The sequence below is a fragment of the Pyrus communis genome, chromosome 10 (genome assembly GCF_041283825.1).
Source record: "Pyrus communis isolate YQ-2024b chromosome 10, ASM4128382v1, whole genome shotgun sequence".
NCBI classification, from domain to species: Eukaryota; Viridiplantae; Streptophyta; class Magnoliopsida; order Rosales; family Rosaceae; genus Pyrus; species Pyrus communis.
Genome location: NC_142574.1, coordinates 25,258,697 through 25,279,388, shown reverse-complemented (window position 1 = coordinate 25,279,388; position 20,692 = coordinate 25,258,697). Strand labels below are relative to the sequence as shown.

The 20,692-nt window shown below is 37.8% G+C and overlaps 1 pseudogene; it reads right to left on the bottom strand.

Annotated features, from left to right (window-relative positions):
- Positions 1 to 3,299: 3,299 nt before the first annotated feature.
- Positions 3,300 to 6,069, bottom strand: LOC148693775 (uncharacterized; annotated as a pseudogene).
- Between the last annotated feature and the right edge of the window lie 14,623 nt (positions 6,070 to 20,692).

Below are 20,692 nucleotides of genomic sequence, written 5' to 3'. Positions count from 1 at the left end.
GAAACATAAACTAAGACACTTTCTAACTAAATTGGACAATAAAGTAAAGGGGGATTGAGGTTTATACGAAATTAAATTAAATTGCACAGATTGTAAATTAAAGCAAAATGTAAATGTGAATGTGTGATAGAATTGAATGGAATGAAGGCTAGCTAAGGGGTTCATCTCCATACATGTTACACTTGCATAATAAAATGATTTCCAATTGCATTTCAATAAACCATGAATTCTCAACACCCCAAGTTAACCGTGATGCACTAATTAACCTTCAAATCTTCCTAACGTTATTGAATTGGATGATGCATGCGACAATTCAAAACATTCCCCACAAGTCCTCAACATGAATGCATAGAAGAGGTACAAGCAAGAATCATTACGTTCTATGAAAATTATAAGTGTTGACGAGGCATTCGTTACTATGATTGCATGAAACTTATGCCAAGAATTCATTTAACGTGATTGTTTATAAGCAACCTCCACTACTTGTGAATATAAGTTCGTAACTATTAGGTGAAACTCACTTATATTCTAGCGTCATATTCATGCATGAAAATTAAGCGCGCATTCTCAATAAACATACATAAATAAGTTATCAATCAAACGGTTAAACAAATTGAATCCACAACTTATGAAACACAATTAGAAGTAATCAAATCAAAATGCAAGCATAAACATATATTTCGAATCACCCCCTAGCTAAAGGGGGGTTTAGTTCCTCATAACTTTGAAATCAAAGAAACACCTAAACATTCCAACAACTCAAACTTGAATTGTATGAACGTTTAGGCACTCTTCTCTTCCATTCCTCATACGTACAAAACAAAGAGAATTGAATTTAAACATTGAAATCAAAGAAACACCTAAACATTCCAACAACTCAAACTTGAATTGTATGAACGTTTAGGCACTCTTCTCTTCCTCGTTGTTGTAGTACAAGGTCTAAGGTGGGTTTTGGGGATTATGGATGATGTAGAATGATAGGTTTTGTGGAATGGTGAAGGAAGTGATGGTGTTTGGATTGGTAGGGAATGCACGGCCAAGGGATGATTTCTGGTGGTGTGTATGGATGATTTTCTGAATATGGAAGAGTGAATGAGAATTTCTGAATATGGGAATGAGTTTTGTGGCTGCAATGGATGCTTATTTATAGGTGGAGAAAGGGGTGAATGTGCATGTGGCTGATTTGTGGTGCAATGATGAAAGGAAAAGTGCATGTGGCTGATTTGTGATGCAATGATGAAAGGCAAAATGCATATGGCTGATTTGTGGTGAGTGGGAATGCAATCTGAAATGGGAGAGCATGTGGATTAAAGGGGGAATGCATGTGGCTGCAATGGATGTTTATTTATAGGTGAAAAAGAGGGAATATGACAGCTAGGAGGTTGGTGGAAAGCTGGAAATGCATGTGGAGTGGCTGCAAGGTGTGAATGATTATGAATGCATGTGCAATGTTTTGGGAGAAAATGGGAGTGCATGTCAATGATGGTGTTTGGTGCTGAAAATGAATGTATTTGCATGTGAATTAAAGCTAGGGTGAATGATGATGAATGCATGTGGATTAAAGAGTGAATGGTGGCTGCAAAGTGAATGAATAATGAAATGGGAAAGCATGTGCAAGGTTTTGGTGTGAATGATTGAATGTGCATGTGGCTGCAATGGAGTAGGAATCCTTCAATTTCGTCCATCCTCTTGGCTCCAAGCATATGATATCCATTCCAATCTCTAATTTGCTCCAAAAGGCTCCAAAAGGCATCCTTTTGCATACTTTGCCCTTAGAACCTGAAAACACACAAAAGAAGCATAAAGGACTAAAATAACTAAAGAAACATAACGTAAATGCACGAGAACAAGCCATTTAAGTCGCATGAATATGCTCCTATCAATGATATGAGATACTTTTGCTTTTGAAGAAGCAGCGAATGAATCAGCACATATATTTGTTGTGCTTGTCTCCACATGCTTCAATCTACCATTTTCTCCTGCCTCATCTATACTCCAGGCATCTGGTATCTTCTTTGGGGGTACATCAATGGTTGAATAGGTGTTCTCAAGGGAAAAAGATAACTGAGCATGTTGAGAGGTTTGGTTGCAGCTACATTCTCGGCCGAGAAGAAGAGTCATGCATTTGTGGATGTATGCCTTGCCATGAATGTTGACATATATAGAAATTTTAATTGCAAGTAGTAGTGCGGATGCGGCTCTGTCACCCACGCTTGTCGGCAAAAGTGTGTAGTTAGGATAATGACTTCCACGCGTTTTCAACTTTGTCAGAGATCTTTTGACAAAATTGCACGCGTTATCTGAAAAGCCGAGATTGTGTCTGAAGAGTGTTGACGAACTTTGCGCAGGAAAATTCGGCTTTTTGAATCGGTGGTTGTGTTGCCTCTCCTTTTATAGTGGTACCGATCACCTCTAACATGCACACTTTGAAGATTGCCCATTCGTGAAAATCGTCTCCGGCCCTTTGAGATTTTACTACATCCAACCCTTCTCTTTTAACATCTTTGAAAAATGGCTAACCCATCTAACATTTGCTTAGATTTGAGTCTCAGCAGTGATCCGAGTGCGCCGCGTCAGGTAAATGTATGGTGCCCATCTTTCTTATCTTCTAATGGCCATCTTACAGGTGAAGACTCTGTGATGAAGGATGCAACAATAGCTACGATAGTAGTTAGGAACCTCCTCACTCCTAAAGATAGTAGGCTGCTTTCAGGATGGTCTGATGAGTTAGCCGTTCAAGAATCCCTAGCTCTTAGTGTTCAGTGTGCGGGCTATGTGTCCAACATGGGCCAACGCCTACTTGCTCGATCCCGTCAAGTTGCATCATTGATGGTGGAGGTGGAAAATCTTAAGCAAGAGATCAAACAGCTTAAGCACGAGAATAGAAGTTTGCACGTGCTTGCAAATAATTATTCGACAAGCATGAAGAGGAAGCTTGACCAGCTGCAAGAATCTGAAGGTTGAATTCAAAGTGACCGTCAAAGGCTTGCGGCTTTCTTCCAGAGGCACCTTTTTCCTGCGTCATCTAGCGTTCCACCAAGTATTGAGGCCTCGAATGATCCATCTTCGATGCCTCCCGCGCCTGGAGTTTTGCCAAGTAGTGGGGCTTCACGTAAACAACCTTTGTGAAGGCTCCATCTTTCGCATTATTATTATTATTATTATTATTATTATTATTTTTGTACTCACTTGTAATTTCTCGAAGATCAATGAACATGCTTTTTTTTATTCAGTGTATTGGGTTGCCTCCCAAGTAGTGCTTTCTTTTACGTCTTGCAGCCGGACAATACCTTCATTTCTTACTTAGAGCCCACGGCATAGAGAGGTATGTCCTCCACGGTATGCTCCTTGAACACTTTCATAATATGGCTCACTGAATGGGCGGGGATAACGATCCTCCCTGATGGTGGTGTTTTGGTTCCGAACGTCCATGTACATGCTCCCACCACCTTGAAATTGATTGGGTACCTGCACCAAAGAAGGTAACAACCTATTAGTTGAAATGGGGATCGGAATTGGGATTGGAGACTTACTAGGATGTTGTGGCAATGCCCCTAGGGCAGCCACCATCTCGCCAATTTTAGCACAAGGCACAGCCATATTGGATGTTTTTAGGGTAGTGGCGTGCTCTTTTTGCTCCAATCCAATTCCTTCCTCGATGGTGGTTCTAGATGCATCCTTCTTGATTGGTGATGAACGTTCCGGCCCTAAATTTTTAATTATACCAATGGCAAAACAAGAACGAACATCATTAGTATTCTCAATGGATTCAGAAACTTTAAAGTTAATAGTATCACCACCAAACTCCATAGTTAAGGCTCCCTTGGCCACATCAATCTTAGTGTGGGCTGTTTTCATGAAAGGTCGTCCAAGTAAGAGTGGCGATGGTCGAGAGTGGGTTGAATCCTCCATGTCAAGCACATAGAAATCTGCAGGAAAAATCAAATGGTCCACCTGCACCAAAACATCTTCCAAAACTCCTCTCGGGTATGCATTAGATCGATTAGCTAATTGAATAATGACACCATCATTTTTAAGCTCTCCTAGATTCATAGATGCATAAACAGAGTATGGCATGACATTAATTGATGCACCTAAATCTAGCATAGCATGTTCGAACCTTTTATTACCAATTACACAAGGGATAGTGAAACTACCTGGATCTTTGCATTTAGGTGGCAGCTTTCTTTGCAATATGGCAGAGACATTCTCACTTACATGTACCACCTCTTTTTCCCGAATCCGTTTCCTTGTTGTACAAATCTTTTTCAAAAACTTCGCATACTTCGGAATTTGCTTTATTGCATCAAGGAGCGGGATATTGACATGCACCTTCCTAAACGTCTCCAGGATGTCTTTTTCATCCTCCTCTATCTTGGTTTGCATAAACCTGCTAGGAAAGGGCACATTTGGTGGAATCACGTTAGAAACAATTGAGTTTGGACCTACCTTACATTTGTTGGACGGCCTAGGAGCTTGAAGTGGTTGCGGCAAGGGTTGCTCCACCCTTGCCGTGGCTTTGCCCTTCCTCTCTTCCTCTTGCAACAACCTTTCATCCTCTTCTTGGCTTGATTTTGGTGGTTGTGCGGTGGTTCCAACTTCCTTGCCACTTCTTAAGGTGATTGCATTGGCGGTTTCAAAACCATCCTTGGGATTGACCACCGTAGTGCTTGGTAACTTACCATTTTCACGGAATTGTCCCAAAAATTCGGCCATTTGGCCCATTTGCTTCTTTAGCTCATTAACCTCCTTTGCTTGGTTCTACATTCCCTGCGCCATTGTGGTTAGTAACTGATATGTTTTATCGTCATTCATAGACGTACCTGAGTTGGTTTGGGATGATTGTGCTTGAGGAGGTGGTTGTGGTGCCATTGGCCTTGGAAAGAAACCCGGGGGTTGTCGGAATCCACTTTGTTGGGCATATTGTGGTGCATCTCTCCATCTGAAATTGGGGTGGTCACACCATCCCTAATTGTATATGTTGGAGAAAGGATCACCCCTTGGTTGGTTTTGATTTTGATAGCCCACGGCATTGGCAGATTCCCATCATTCGTTCTCAATTAATTGAGGGCATTGATCAGATTGGTGTCCTTGAATGGAGCATACACCACAGATTGTAGTTCCTTGCGTTTTAGGGCCTTCAACAAACTGCGATAACATAGACGTAAGGTTAGCCATCTGGGATTGTAACTCAGAAATAGAACTTACCTCATTTACATGATGTGGCCGTGGGGTGTCTCTCTGCCCAACACCTTCATATTGTTGTGCATTGAGTGCTCGATTAGCAATGAGAGTTTTGGCATCCCTAGGTGTCTTGTCCACTAGAGCTCCTCCCGCGGATGCATCCAACATTTGTCGTTCAAGTGGTAGAAGACCTTCGTAAAAATATTGAAGAAGTAGCTCCTCCTTCATTTGGTGTTGTGGACATGAAGCAACAAGAGTTTTAAAACGTTCATAATAAGTTGGAAAAGATTCACCTTGGCTTTGCTGAATTTCACTAATCTTCTTGCGAAGAAGAATGACTCGTGATGTCGGAAAGAACTTCTCTAAGAAGGCTCGCTTCATACTCTCCCATGATGTGACAGTGCCGGGAGCCAACTCATACAACCAATCCTTGGCCTTCTCCAACAAAGAAAAAGGAAAAGCCTTCATCTTCAATATGTTGCTGTCCACGTTCACCGGTGTCATACTTGAGCATACGACTTCGAACTCCTTTAAATGCTTATTGGGGTCCTCCATTGATAACCCATAGAACTTGGGTATATGATGTAGCAAGCTGGACTTTAACTCAAATTCATCGGTCTTCTCAGGGGCTGCCCTAGGGTATTGGATGCAAAGAGGGGCTGCATTGGCCAAACCCGAGGCAGAAAGCTCTTTGATGGTTCGATTGTCCACTGCCATGGTTGGTACTTCCTCTTCAACCTCAATTTCAACTTCTTGCTCCTTTAATTCAGGTTCGGGACTAGGAGGATTAGACGCTTGCGATTTCTTTTTCCTTCTCAAAGTCCTCTCGAAATCGCCGTCAAAGTCGGAGATATGCTCACGAACAGTTTGTGAGCCACGGGTCATAAACTAGTACATGCACACAAGAACAAACAAGGTTAGCAATCAATCTAATAGACTCGGCACAAGTAAGGAAATAAGGTGCCACACACGGCACAAAAACACACACACACGGTGCAAAAAAAAATTAAAACAAAACAGAACTAAACAATTTAAACAAGACTCAAGACAAGGGATTAGCAACTTTGCTAATCCCCGGCAACGGCGCCAAAATTTGATGCGTTACGAATGTGACACACAAATTAAACCCTATTTGTGACAATTGTAGTAATGATGTAAGTAGGGATCGTTCTAACCGGGGATTAACTAGGGGTGCTAATCTAATATAAATTGACTTAAAAACACAAAAACTAAACTTAAAAACACTTAACTCACTTAACAAAAACTCAAAACAAGTCCACAAGACTCCAAATACTTAAAAACACAAAATAAGATAGATTGTAACGACTAAGACTTAACAAAATAAAGGGGGATTGAGTTTTTGACGAAATTAAATAAAATGCACAAATTGTAATTAAGGGCAGAATGTAAATATGAATGTGATGAAAATATGGATGGAATGCTAGCTAGAAGGTTATTCTCCACACATGTTACACTTGCATACAAGATGATTTTCAGTTGGTCTTTCGATAAATTATGAAACTCAACACCCCGGGTTAATTAGGTCTGCTTAAATTAACCGTCAAGTTCTCCTTAAGTTAATGAATTGGATAGGTTAGCGCAACGCAATTCAAAACATTCTCCAAAAGTCCTTTACGTGAAAAGCACAATAAAGATACAATCAAAGATCATTAAGCATCATGAAAACTATAAGTGTTGACGATGCCTTCGTTACTATGATGAGCATGAAACTAGTGCCAAGAATTCATTTAACGCGACTGTTTATAAGCAACCTCCACTACTTGTGAATATAAGTTCATAACTATTAGGTGAAACTCACTTATATTCTAGCGTCATATTCATGCATGAAAATTAAGCGTGCACTCTCAATAAACATACATAAATAAGTTATCAATCAAACAGTTAAACAAATTGAATCCACAACTCATGAAATTCCAACCAAAGGTAATCAATTCATATTGCAAGCATAAACATGGTTTCGAATCACCCCCTAGCTAAAGGGGGTTTAGTTCCTCATACGTACAAGACAAAGATAAGTAAATTTAACCATTGAAATCGAGGAAAGGAAACACCTAAAAATTCCAACAACTCAAACTTGATTGTATGAACGTTTAGGCCCTCTTCTCCTCCTATTTGTTGCGGCACAAGGTCTAAGGATAGGTTTTGGGGTGGTATTTGTATGGAGGAATGGATGTGTGATGGTTGGGTAGTGTTTTGGAGATGGTGTGAAGTGTATGAATTATGCACGGGTTCTATGAATGGAATGGGAGAGAATGGATGAATTTCTGTGGTGAATGGAGGTGTGGAATGCTGGAAAGCTGGAGTGGGAGTGCATGGCACAAAGGGAAGTCCTCCTTGTTGGTGAGGGAATGCATGGTTTTATAGGGAGAATGGGAGAATATGTGGCTGAATGATTAAGATTGCATGTGGCTCTATGATTATGGGTGCATGTGGCTGAAATAATGAAGGGAATGCATGTGAAAAACAGCTAGGAAAAGTTGCTGAATGATGAATGCATGTCACGGCTAGGGGAGTGAATGATTATGGGTGCATGTGGCTGAAATAATGAAGGAAATGCATGTGAGTGACAGCTAGGGTGAATGATGATGAATGCATGTGGATTAAAGAGGGAATATGGAAGAGAATGTGCTGCAATGATGAAGTGGGAAAGCTGGAAAATGGATATGAAATGCACGGCTTAAGGATTCATGCTGGAATGGATGGTTTTGCACGGCAAGGGATTGTTATATGGCTTGGGTGATTAATCCATGGGAGAATATATATGGTTTAATGATGAAGAGTGCATGTGGTTGAAATGATAGAATGGGAAACAAGGCCCTTCCTTGCACGGCAAGGAAGGCAAACACAAAGGGGATACACGGCAAGGACTTTGCTGATGCAAGAGACTTTGTTTTGTGACTTAGAATAGATAGGAGTCTTCAATGTTGCTCAAACATGAGGTCTTTTAGGATTTAACTTTCCTACTTCAAGTAGGAAACCTTGTTTAAGTAGGAATCATCATCTTCAAGTCTTCAATTTCGTCCATCCTCTTGGCTCCAAGCATATGATATCCATTCCAATCTCTAATTTGCTCCAAAAGGCTCCAAAATGCATCCTTTTGCATACTTTGCCCTTAAATCCTGAAAATACATAAAACTAGCTTAAAAGACTAGTTTACTAAGGAAAAACACTTTAAATGCACAAGACAAGCTAAACTAAGGTGCATAAATATGCCCCTATCACTGTACGGTCCACAACCCTACGTAATTCGATCCGGAAGATCTGTACCTCGGATTTTTGATCTGTAAGTTCCTATGGACCTCAAATATTATGTACTATAGGGTACTAAGGTTTGATGACGATCCAATGGTCGGATCATCAATTCATGCAAGAACCCCATGACGGCCAACTAGGTGGTCAACTACGAGACTACATTAAAACATCGTAATTTCACTAAACGGATGTCAAATATAGAATTGCAACATCCAAATTAGCCTAAGATAGTCAGGTGGGGTTTCAGCCCACGCGTCGCCACGGTTTGCCGAAAAATTTCATTATTTCTAAAAATTCTCAAATTTCACACAAATGAAGATCTTGAATAAAGGAAAAACTTTCATACCTGCCATGAAGTCCAAAAGTGGACGGAAGATGGTCAATTTTTCCCACAAAGCCGGCGGGTGCTTAAAGCTTCCCGGCGTCGATTCTTCATCTACGGTGGTCCAACGAGGTCAAGGCTGGTTGAGATTTGCTCCAGGGATGATGGGCTACAAATCCCAAGTGGTAGCATCGGCCATCGCTTTGCTGATTCGTCGAAAAATTGAAAAGAGTGGCCAAAGCACTGTTGATTTTCGTCGACTTTCGTGGCCTCAAACCGCCATATACCGTGGTTAATCAAGGTGGGTCTTGGGTGGGTTTTGTAGAGGGGAATGAGAGTTTCAAGATGGTGGTGGTGGCTTCGAAAAATTCCACTGGAGTTGGCCTTAATCGGCCTTGGAAAATGGGAGGTCGAACTGGGTTGCACGGGCTGAAAGGCTGACGGGAATGGAAGGGAGAAATCCCTCTTTTTCCTGATTGGCTGCTGCCCTCTCCCTCTCTTCTAATTGGTTCCTTGTCCCTTTAATTTGATTAGTCCTTTATTCCTTGCTGAAGGCTGATTGGGCCTCATCCCACAAGGTGGGAATTTAATTTAATTAAAACTAAACTTTGAATAACCAATTTCAAATGTCCGTAACTATACCGTTATACTCCAGACTCGCAAACGGCTTTCGCCCATGCGTTCATAGTGACGAGTACTACGAGCTAAAAGAATAAGTCCTACGTTCCTCTAGACAATGGTCAACGGAAGTTAAAGTCCTTGCCTCTAAGGCATTTTCGTAAATTCACACTTTTAAAATTAATAAAAACATAAAATTAGGGATGGGTTGTCACAAAACGTGTTTAGATATGCGGTGTAGGTCGCATTACATATATATCGACAATCAAAAAACGAAATTCGGTGAAAAAAATAAAGCGTAAACGACAATCGATGATTAAATATAAATCTAAAGTTTATGGACTATGATATCAGATTTCGGAGTTGACCTTTTCATAAAAGTTGTAAAGTTTGCCATTACTATTGATTGTAGATTGTTTTTATATTTTTCACTCATAAAAGTTTATGGACTTTTCATAAAAGTTCACCCTTCTACAATAATTATTATGATTTTTTTATTAATTTTTCACTCAAACAAAATACATTATTCATGAGGGTTTGGAGAGTTTGAAAAATATAAACGACGGTATAACTATCATCTATGCATGGAGGATGCGATCACGAGTGTTTATGTATTCTTTCACAATTTTCACACTTGTACATTAATTATTATTTATTTTGAACTCCCCTAAAATACTACTCACGAGGGTTTGTAGGGTTTTAAAAATTAAAACCACGATGTACCTGTCTCAAAACGTAGAGGATGCGATCACGAGCGTTTGCGTATTTTTTCACATTTTTTCGCAATCGTAAATTAATTATTATAATTTTTAATGTGTTTGGATTATTTAAATTACTATGATATTTTCATTTTTTAAGTGTTTTATAATGTATAAATCCTACTTTTAAGAGGATAAAACATTTATGAGTATGACTTTATGAGAGAGAGTAAAGAACTTTGTTAGGTCGTTGACTTTAGAAAGTTTGTTTTTTTACCTATACTAATACTACGGTCTAGTGGTATTCCTCTTCACTATTAAGTGAGAGATGTTAGGTTCGATTCTCACCAAGGGCGAAGTTGAACCACATTATTGCTAGTTCATTGTGAGGCTAAGCTCACCACTTCTCTTAGTGTAGATAATATCGTTTGTCCAAAAAAGAATACCATACTAGTTGATTTCAATTTTGGATGGCTTGTCAAGTAAAATTTATACCAATAATGATAAGAAGAAACTCTCATAACAAAAATAAAAATTTTTTAACCTATGTAGAATAATAATACAATAATATATATATATATATATATATATATATATATATATATATTTCATATACGTTACAGACACTAATATAATAGTAAGTTTTTATATTACTTTAAAATCATCAAATAATTTGTTTCTTAATGGATTGAAATGGGTTTCCCACAGATTACCTGCATGTAAATTCGTTAAGGACCTTTTATTAACAGGTTTTTAACGGGTGACTCGATAACGATCTAATTAGTTATTGTGTTGACTCGAAACCCGTTATTTTCGTGTCATATAACACGAGTTGTGTAAGAAATTATCAGCTCCAACTTTAATGAAAATTGCTAGGATTAAGTTTTGTTTAACAAAAAATCATCTAGTAACTTTATTTAATGTAAAAAATTTGAAATTTAATGAAAAGCACAAAATACAATATAATAAGGACAAAAACTAAAGCCTCATGAGTAGGAAACAAGCCCACATACAAAACCAAAAATTAGTTGCCCCTGACCGACTCCCTATTACCGCGCAAATAAGTTATTGAACAGCTTTCATTAGGAATGGTGAGTTGGGGTTTGGAAGATTCAAAGTATGACATTGACAGGCTCTTATTTTCTGGTCCAATCATACGTTATTTTCTTCCATGCTGTAGCAGACATTGACATAGTGATCACTTTAGACATTTCAACCAGAAATTTTTTATTGTGATCAGAATATAGATAATACATCACGAGTTTTTATATAAGTAGTGAGAAATTTTATCTTTTAAGCTATTAACTTTATAACACATATCCCTTCATTTGTATAATAACACATAATGTATCATCTTGTGTACCGGTCACACTGAAAAATATTTTCATTTCAACATTGAAAACCTCACACATAATAACAAAGAAGATATTTCGTTTTGCATTATTTCGTCAGCAGGTAACTTTGACAGTTTTATTTTATTATCTCGAAATTATGTGCAAGTCGTTTCGATGTAAGTTAAAGTGGGGGGCGTTTATGGATGACTAAATGGGCATGCAAAAATCTTGACCGACCCCTAACATGCATAATCAGTTTCATGTCAAATAAGTATCAATAAAAATAAAACCTTTAGAAAATATGGAGTTTTAACGAAAAGTCCGTGATACTATTTACTTTAACGAAAAATTATATTTTTACACTAAAAAGTCAATCCTGATATTATTCACTTTACCCCTTATTTTGTTTTTATCGTTAAAACTCAAAGTTTTCAAATCATTTTCATTAGGTTTCCTTTAGAAATATAGTGTAGGTCGCATTACAGATATATATATATATATATATATATATAGGATGATTTTTTTTTTTTTTGAAAAGTCAATATTATCTACACTAAGGGAAATGTGATGGATTTAGCCTCATAATGGGCTAACAATAATATGGTTTAAATTCGCATTTGATAAGAATAGAATCAAACATCTCTCACTTACAAGTGAAGATGAATACCACTTAATATATAAAAGACTAGAAAACGGAGGAGTATGTGAAAGAGAAAAGTGAATGCAAAAATCACCTCTTAATAAGTAATCTACCAAGCTTGTAATTGTATTTTCTACCGGTGAGAGATGTGTGACTAGAAATTAGTATATGATATTAATCTTTAAACTTTGTTAGTTGAGTACAACATTCAAGCGGTTATTCTATGATTATAAAATAAGTGGAAGAATAAAGAAAATATATTATTTTTTTATTTATATTATGACATATAAAGAATCGTTGGTTCTGTATTGAACAGCATTCACTAGTGGAAGATTCAAAGTATGACATTGACAGGCTTCTATTTTCATGTCCAATCATTCGTTTATTTTCTTCCATGCTATAGAAGACATTGACGTTAGTGATCACTTTAGACATTTCAACACTGAAAACCTCGCACATAATAACAAGGGAAGAAGATATTTCGTTTTGCATAATTTCGTCAGCATGTGACTTTGACAGTTTTATTTTATTATATGGAAATTATGTGCAAGTCGTTTCAATATAACTTTGAGTGGGGGCGTTTATGGATGACTAAATGGGCATGCAAAAATCTTGACCTACCCCTAACATGCATAATCAGTTCCATGTCAAATAAGTATCAATAAAAATAAAATACGTTTAGAAATATAGTGCATGTCGCATTACATATGTATGTAGGAGGTTCTTTTTTTTTTTTTTTTTTTTTAAAAAAAAAAAAGTTAATATCATCTACACTAAAAGAAATGTGACAAGATTAATTAGCCTCATAATGGGTTAGCAATAATATGGTTCAAATTCGTCTTTGGCGAGAAGTGAACCTAAAACCTTTCACTTACAAGTGAAGAAGAATACTACTTAATATATAAAAGACTACAAAATGGAGGAGTATGTGAAAGAGATAAGTGACTGCATAAATCACCTCTTAATAAGTAATCTACCAAGCTTGTAATTGTATTTTCTACCGGTGAGAGATGTGTGACTAGAAATTAGTATATGATATTAATCTTTAAACTTTGTAAGTTGAGTGTTTAGCATTCAAGCAGTTACTCTACAGTTATAAAATAAATAAAAGAACACAAAAACTATATTATTTTTTTATTTATATTATAACCGATAGAGTATCGCTTATTCAATTATTGAACAGCATTCACTAGGAATGAGTTAGTTGGGTTTGAAAGATTCAAAGTATGACATCGACAGGCTTCTATTTTCTGGTCCAATCATGCGTTTATTGTCTTCCATGCTATAGCAGACATTGACTTTACTGATCAGTTTTTGACATTTCAACATTGAAAACCTCACACATAATAACGAGGGAAGAAGATATTTCGTTTTGCATAATTTCATCAGCAGGTGACTTTGATAGTTTTATTTTATTATCTGGAAATTATGTGCAAGCCTTTTCAATGTAACTTTTGAGTGGGGGCGTTTATGGATGACTAAATCGGCATGCAGAAATCTTGACCTAACCATAACATGCATTATCAGTTCTATGCTAAATAAAAATAAAACGCAATTAGATATGTAGTGTACTTCGCATTACATATATACATATACATATATATCTATATATATATGTACATATGTGTGTGTGTGTGTAGAGAGAGAGAGAGAGAGAGAGAGAGAGGAGGCTTTTAAGAAGAGAGATGTCCATTTTTCACTTATGCTAAAAGATAATGTTTTCAAAAGAGAAAATCTGAAAAGCGAAATTCGATGAGAAGAATAAATCGTAAATGACAATTGACGATTAAATAAAAATATGAGGTTTATAGATTATGGTGTCGTATTTCGGAGTTGACCTTCATGAAAATTGTAAAACTTTTCATTACGAGTAATTGTAGATTTTTTTTTATATATTTTTTACACTTCTACAATAATTATTATGAGCTCTTTATTAATTTTGCAATGAAACAAAAAACATTATTCATGAGGGTTTGAAGGTTTTAAAAATCTAAACGAAGATGTAACCATTGTCTATGCATGGAGGATGCAATCACGAGCGTTGATATATTCTTTCTCATTTTTTACACTTGTATATTAATTATTATGAATTTTTATGGGTTTAAAAATTCAAACGATGATATACCCATCTCAAATTTTAGAGGATGCGATCACGAGTTTGTGCATATTTTTTCACATTTTTTCGCAATTGTAAAGTAATTATTATAATTTTTTTAATGTATTTTGGATATTTAATTACTTTGATATTGATATTACAATAGAGGAGTAAGTGAAAGACGATGTACCCGTCTCAAAGTGTAGAGGATGTGATCATGAGCATTTGCATATTTTTTTCACATTTTTTTGCAATTGTATATTAATTATTATAATTTTTAGTGTGTTTCGATATTTAAATTACTTTGATATTTTCATTTTTAATGTGTTTTATATTGTATTAATCTCACTTTTAAGAGGATAAAACATTCATGAGTATGATTGCATGAGAGAGAGTAAAGAACTTTGTTAGATTGTTGACTCAAGAATGTTTGTTTTTTTTTTTTTTTTTTTTTTTGCCTATACTAATACTACACTAGTTGATTTAAATTTTGGACAGCTTGTCAAGTAAAATTTATACCAGTAATGATAAGAAGAAACTATCATAATAAAAATAAATAAATAAATAAAACTTAAATTTTTTTTGACTTATATAGAATAATAATACATATTTAATACACATTACATACACTATGAGTATTATATTTTATGGTAAGTTTTTATATTAGTTTAACTTTAAAAACATCAAATAATTTGTTTCTTAATGGGTTGAAGCGGATTATCTACAAATTACCCGAATGTAAACCCGTTAAGGACCTGTTACTAACAGGTTCTTAACAGGTGACCCGATAACGATCCGATTAGTTATTATGTTAGCCCAAAACCCTTTATTTTTGTGTCATATAACATGAGTCGTGTAAGAAATTATCAGTTCTAACTTAATGAAAATGGCTTGCATTAAATTTTGTTTAACAAAAAAATCATCTAATAACTTAATTTATTTAATGTAAAGTGTGAAATCCCGTTCCTAGATTCACTGTTATAATCTACATATTTGTATTATTGAGATTTTATATTATTTTCGAGAATTTATATTAATTTGTTTGAATTTAGATTTTAATTAAACTAGTTACGAAGTTAAAGTTTGGAAATTAATTATTTAAAATTCGTGAACCTTTTGAGATCACAATTTATATTTTCGAATAGAACTCGATCTCACGAATGCATAGGCGTAAACCGTTCGTGAAACGGAGTTATAACGAATGAGTTATTAATGTTTAAAGTTAGGGACATTTTTGTAAATTTGGTTTCCATTTCTAGATTGCTCCAGCAAAATCTGGAGCAAGGTGCTTTAGGATGGAGCCACGTGTGTGGCTGGGGACGAAAAGAAAGAAGAGAAATGAGGGATTGGGGTGATGCCCAATCAGAAGAGAGATCAAGGAAAGAAACGAGAGAGGGTGAGAAACACCCAATGGGGTTTCCCCCTTGTGACCCGTGTACTCGCAGACCTGACCTGGCCGGATCTTCTAATTCCGGCCACCGTTGACGACGGAAAAGATGCCAAAATGATACTTACTTCTAATTGAATCGTTAAATTTTCCATTTTCACCCGAAAATTGATGGAATTGGGTGAATTTCAAGAGAAACCGCACCAGGGGGGTGTGCGACGAGTTTGGCTTTGATCCACCAAAATCTGAAACAATTTCCTTTGCTTACCACCACCTACAGCATCCTGTTGAGGCCTGGAACAAATCCCAAACAATTTTGGGGGCGGTAGAGCTGTTTTGGAGTCAAATCAAGAACACCCAAATAAAGGGTTTCTGGCCGTTCGTGGGTGTTTTCGGGTGTTTCCCGAGTGAATTGGACTTCAGCTCAGGTATGAAAGTTGTTCCTCTCATTGAAATATACTTGCCTGTAAAATTTGGTATTTTTTAGAGTTAGTCGAAAAATTAGGTTTCAGTTCGTCGGAAACCGCCACCGGCGGCAGTGCGTGCGATGGTGTGTGGCTAATGGGCCATCGATGTTATTTACTCTAAATTTATATCCTGATCTATGAATTAATGTCCGTATGACGTGGTTGATTGTTTCAACTTAGTTTCATTACGATACATCACTTGATCATTGTATGAATCAACGATCCGACCGTTGGATCGTCACCAAACTTTGATATATTATAGTACGTAATATTTGACGACCATAGAAATTGACGAATTGAGAATCCGATGTACAAATCTTCCTAAGTTGGATTTGTAAGTTCGTAAAATAAAACGTTGATCGCCACTTGAATTTGTGATTGGCGGAGATCCGACCGTCGGATTGTAGTTAGATTTTATTATGTTATTATAGAAGCATAATTGGACCTTGGGAAGTTACGGATTAGAAATCTGATAAGTGGATCTTTCAGTTTAGATTTCTAGGGTTGTGGACCCTACTCATGACCTTGATCGATGGTTGACTTTTCAGTCAACTAGCCCGAGTTCTTCTAGCATATCGGTTATCTTAGAGTGCTCTTGAGACTTCATGAAGCATGATGGGCTTATCGAGATGGCGTGTATCCTTGATTGACTTGCGAGTTGATTTGCGTACTAGTGGCATCGTATTATATTATACTTGTTTATTAAGTATGTTTTGATTGTGCATTGGAATGTTTGTGGAATGTGGTTTGATTTGTATGATTGGCATGTTGTGATGAAATGTGAGGGCTAGTAGTTGACCATGAACCCATTATCATGGGGTTTGTTGTTTCGAGACTTATTTCACATATCGTATCATTGTTCCATTTCTTGTTTCGTTCAGCTTCTATATTTTGAGTACTTGATTCATGCCTTGTTTCTTCGAGCCATTGATTTGTTCCTTGGCCCTCCGCTCGATTATGTTAAGTGATCTGGAATTGAGTATCCGCTGGGGTTTCGTTGAGTGGTCTGGTTTCCTGTTTCATCTGGATTCTGTTGAGAGGTCTGGAATTCCTCGTGATTCGCGATTTCGTTGAGTGGTCTGGAACCGTATTCAGCTTTGATTCTATTGAGTGGTTTGATATGCATTGTACTCCGCGATTCCGTTGAGTGGTTCGAAATCGTATCCACTCAGATTTCGTTGAGAGGTCCAGAATCCCTTCTACTCCGTTGTTCCGTTAGGTGGTCCAGAATCGTATCTTGGTTTGGATTCCGTTGAGTGGTACGGAATCCCCTTTGGTGTCTTGGTTCCATTGAGTGGTCTGAAATGGCATCATTTGACTGGTTGGTTCCTTGGATTTAACTTCAGCTTCAGAGATGTAGGCTTCGGCCGAACAGTGTCGCTCTAGCCCTACATTTCGATGCATTGTATGTGTTATTGATTGGTGTAATTATTGGATGATGTTGGAAACAAGGCCAAAAACTAAAGCTTCATGAGTAGGAAACAAGGCCACATACAAAACCAAAAATTTGCTGCCCCTGACAAACTCCCTATTCTGTCGGTCCAATTTCATCAAAAGAACTTGTCATAAGACTATCTCCGACCTTGGGGATAAAGCTTAAAAATTTAAGTAAAAAAATTTGAAGCCATAACCAGAAAACTGTTGTTCTCCTTCAAGTGCCGGCTAATTGCTCTCTTTCTCCTTGCCCTACAGGTAAGAACAAGGACAAAGGAAAGGACATAGAGAAAGCATGATATGAGATACTCTTGCTTTCGACCTTAATGATATGAGATACTTTTGCTTTTGAAGAAGTACTGGCGATTTGATGGCGTCGCGCGGTGAAGCTTTGCTCTTTGGCGACGATGTCAGCGGAAGGTTGTTGAGGCTTCTCGAGCTCTTTGATTAGAACAACGATGTCAGGCTTGGATTTGACTTAAACTCCTCCGTCTGGATTATGCGGTTTTGCAGGGGAAGGCGTTATGCTACAATGATTTGTTCCAGCTCCTTCTACTGCATTCTTCTCTGCTTGTTTCTTTTTGCATAGCCGAGGTGGTGCACAACCCTTTGCCTTTAAATGGTCTTTCAGAGCATCACTTCTCAGCGATTCATCCATACTTGACAGCTTCAGTGTAAAGAGTCGACATCATGTTAACTGTCCTGAAGTATTTGCTGAGGGAATTTGAGACTTACCAACAATTGAAGACGAGCACTCGAGAGCAACGCTAGGTAAGCAACCAGGCAAAGGTTCTGGGCAATCAGTTCCAGATCAGAAGTTTGATTTTGGGTTCCGACTGATTGCCTTCTTTCTCCTTGTCTTGCAGGCAAGAGCAAAGGCAAAGGAAAAGACAGGGAAAAAGCATGATATGAGATACCTTTGCTTTCGCCCCTGATGATATGAGATACTTTTGCTTTCGAAGAAGTAGCGGATGAATTAGCACATATTTTTGTTGCGCTTGTCTCCACATGCTTCGATCTACCGTTTCCTCATGCCTCATTCGTTCTCCAAGCATCTGGTATCTTCTTTGAGGGTACATCAACAGTTGAAGATGAGTACTTGAGAGCAGTGCTAGGTAAGCAATCAGGGAAGGAGGTTCACGGCAGTCGGTTCCAGACGGGAAACTTGATTTCAAGTGCCGACTGATCGCTTTCTTTCTCTTTGTCTTGCAGGGAAGAACAAGAACAAAGGAAAGGACGTGGAAAAGGCATGCTATGAGATACTCTTGCTTTCGACCCTAATGATATGAGATACATTTGCTTTTGAAGACTTAGTTGAAAAGGTGTTTTCAGGGAAGAAGAAAACTGAGCATATTGAGAGGTTTGGTTGCAGCTGCATTCTTGGAGAGGAAGAAGAGTCATGCGTTTTGGATGAATGTTGACATATATAGGGATTTTAATAGCAGGTAGTGGTGCGGGTGAAGCTTTGTCACCCACGCTTGTCGGCAAAAGTATGGTAGTTGGAATAGTGAACTCCACACATTTTCAACTTTGTCAGAGATCTTTGACAAAGATGCACACATTATCTGAAAAGCTGAGATTGCATCTGAAAAGTGTTGACAAACTTTACGCAGGAAAATCCAGCTTTTAAAATTTGAAGAGTGATGTCTCTTCGATTTTTTTTTTTTTTTTTTTTTTTGAATTGGTGGTTGTGTTGCCTCTTCTTTTATAGAGGTATCGATCGCATCCAACATGCACACTTTGAAGATTGCATGCTCGTGAAAATCATCTCCGGTGTATTTTTTTTGATATTTTACTCCATCCCACCCTTTTCTTTTAACATCTTTGAAAATGGCTAACCCATCTAACATTTGCTTAGGTTTGAGTCTCAGCAGTGATACAAGTGTGCCGCGTCAAGGTAATATATGGTGCCCGTCTTTCTTATCTTCTAATGGCCCTCTTACAGATGAAGATTCCATGATGAGGGATGCAATAACGGCTACGGTAGTAACTAGGAATCTCCTCACTCCTAGAGATAATAGGCTGCTTTCAAGACGGTCCCATAAGTTGGCCGTTCAAGAGTCCCTAGCTCTCAATGTTCAATGTGTGGGCTCTGTGTCCAACATGGGCCAACGCCTACTTGCTCAAACTCATCAAGTTGAATCATTGACAGCCGAGGTAGAAAATCTTAGACAAGATATTAGACAGCTTAAGCGCGAAAATAGAGATTTGCACATGCTTGCAAATAATTATTCGACGAGCATGAAGAAGAAGCTTGATCAGTTGTAAGAATCTGAAGGTAGGATTCAAAGTGACCATCAAAGGTTTGTGGCTTTCTTCCAGAGGCACCTTTTACCTTCGTCATCTAACATTCAGCCAAGTATTGAGGCCTCGAATAATCTATCTGCAATGTCTCCCCTATTTTCTTCTTTTCAATAATTCTGTCGCCACCATCTTTTTTCCTTTTTTCTTCTTGACTTGCTAACAGTAGCTTGCACCTTCTTTTTGTGTGCGTGTACATTGTTCTGATGACGAGTATGGTAGATTGGCACTGCTGGGTTCCTTGCTGCACCGCATGCGGACCTTTTTTTTTTTTTTTTTTAATTTATATAGTCATCTTATTACGTTCTTCACTGCATGCGGATTGCTGTTTGCATAGTCACCACACCATTATTTGCACAGTCACTGCACTTCATTTACTTCTTTGGGTTCCTCAATGGGATTCCTTGCTTGCATCATTTTCTGCATGCGGACTCGCACAGTCACCACATCATTACCTGCACAGTCGCCGTACTCCATCTGCTTCTCTGGGATCCTGTACACACACACACACACACACACACATATATATATATATATATGTATGTATATATATATATATATGATCGCACCATCACTGCGCAACCATCGCACAGCCGCTGCAATATTTGCTGTCTTGTGGTAGAGGAAGAAGAGAGATAGGGGATTTCAAAGTACCCGTTGGAGGACCTTGCGTTGCTCAAGGAGGTTTTGTCAAAGCTTGTTTCTGCGATTGACAATCTTAACGTTGATTCTTCATCCTTGAAGATCAAGATTGCCGAACTGATGGCCGCCTCAACTGAGTATTTTTCCTTGCGTGCTATTTCCTCAAAAAAGTTGAGTCCAGATGTTAGAGATCACCAGCTTGCAGCAATAGACTTTTCACTAACCCAAGTCCGGTCTTCTCAGCAAGCTGTTTCGGGAGATTATCAAGCCACAGAGACTTCTTTAGCTTCCATCCAT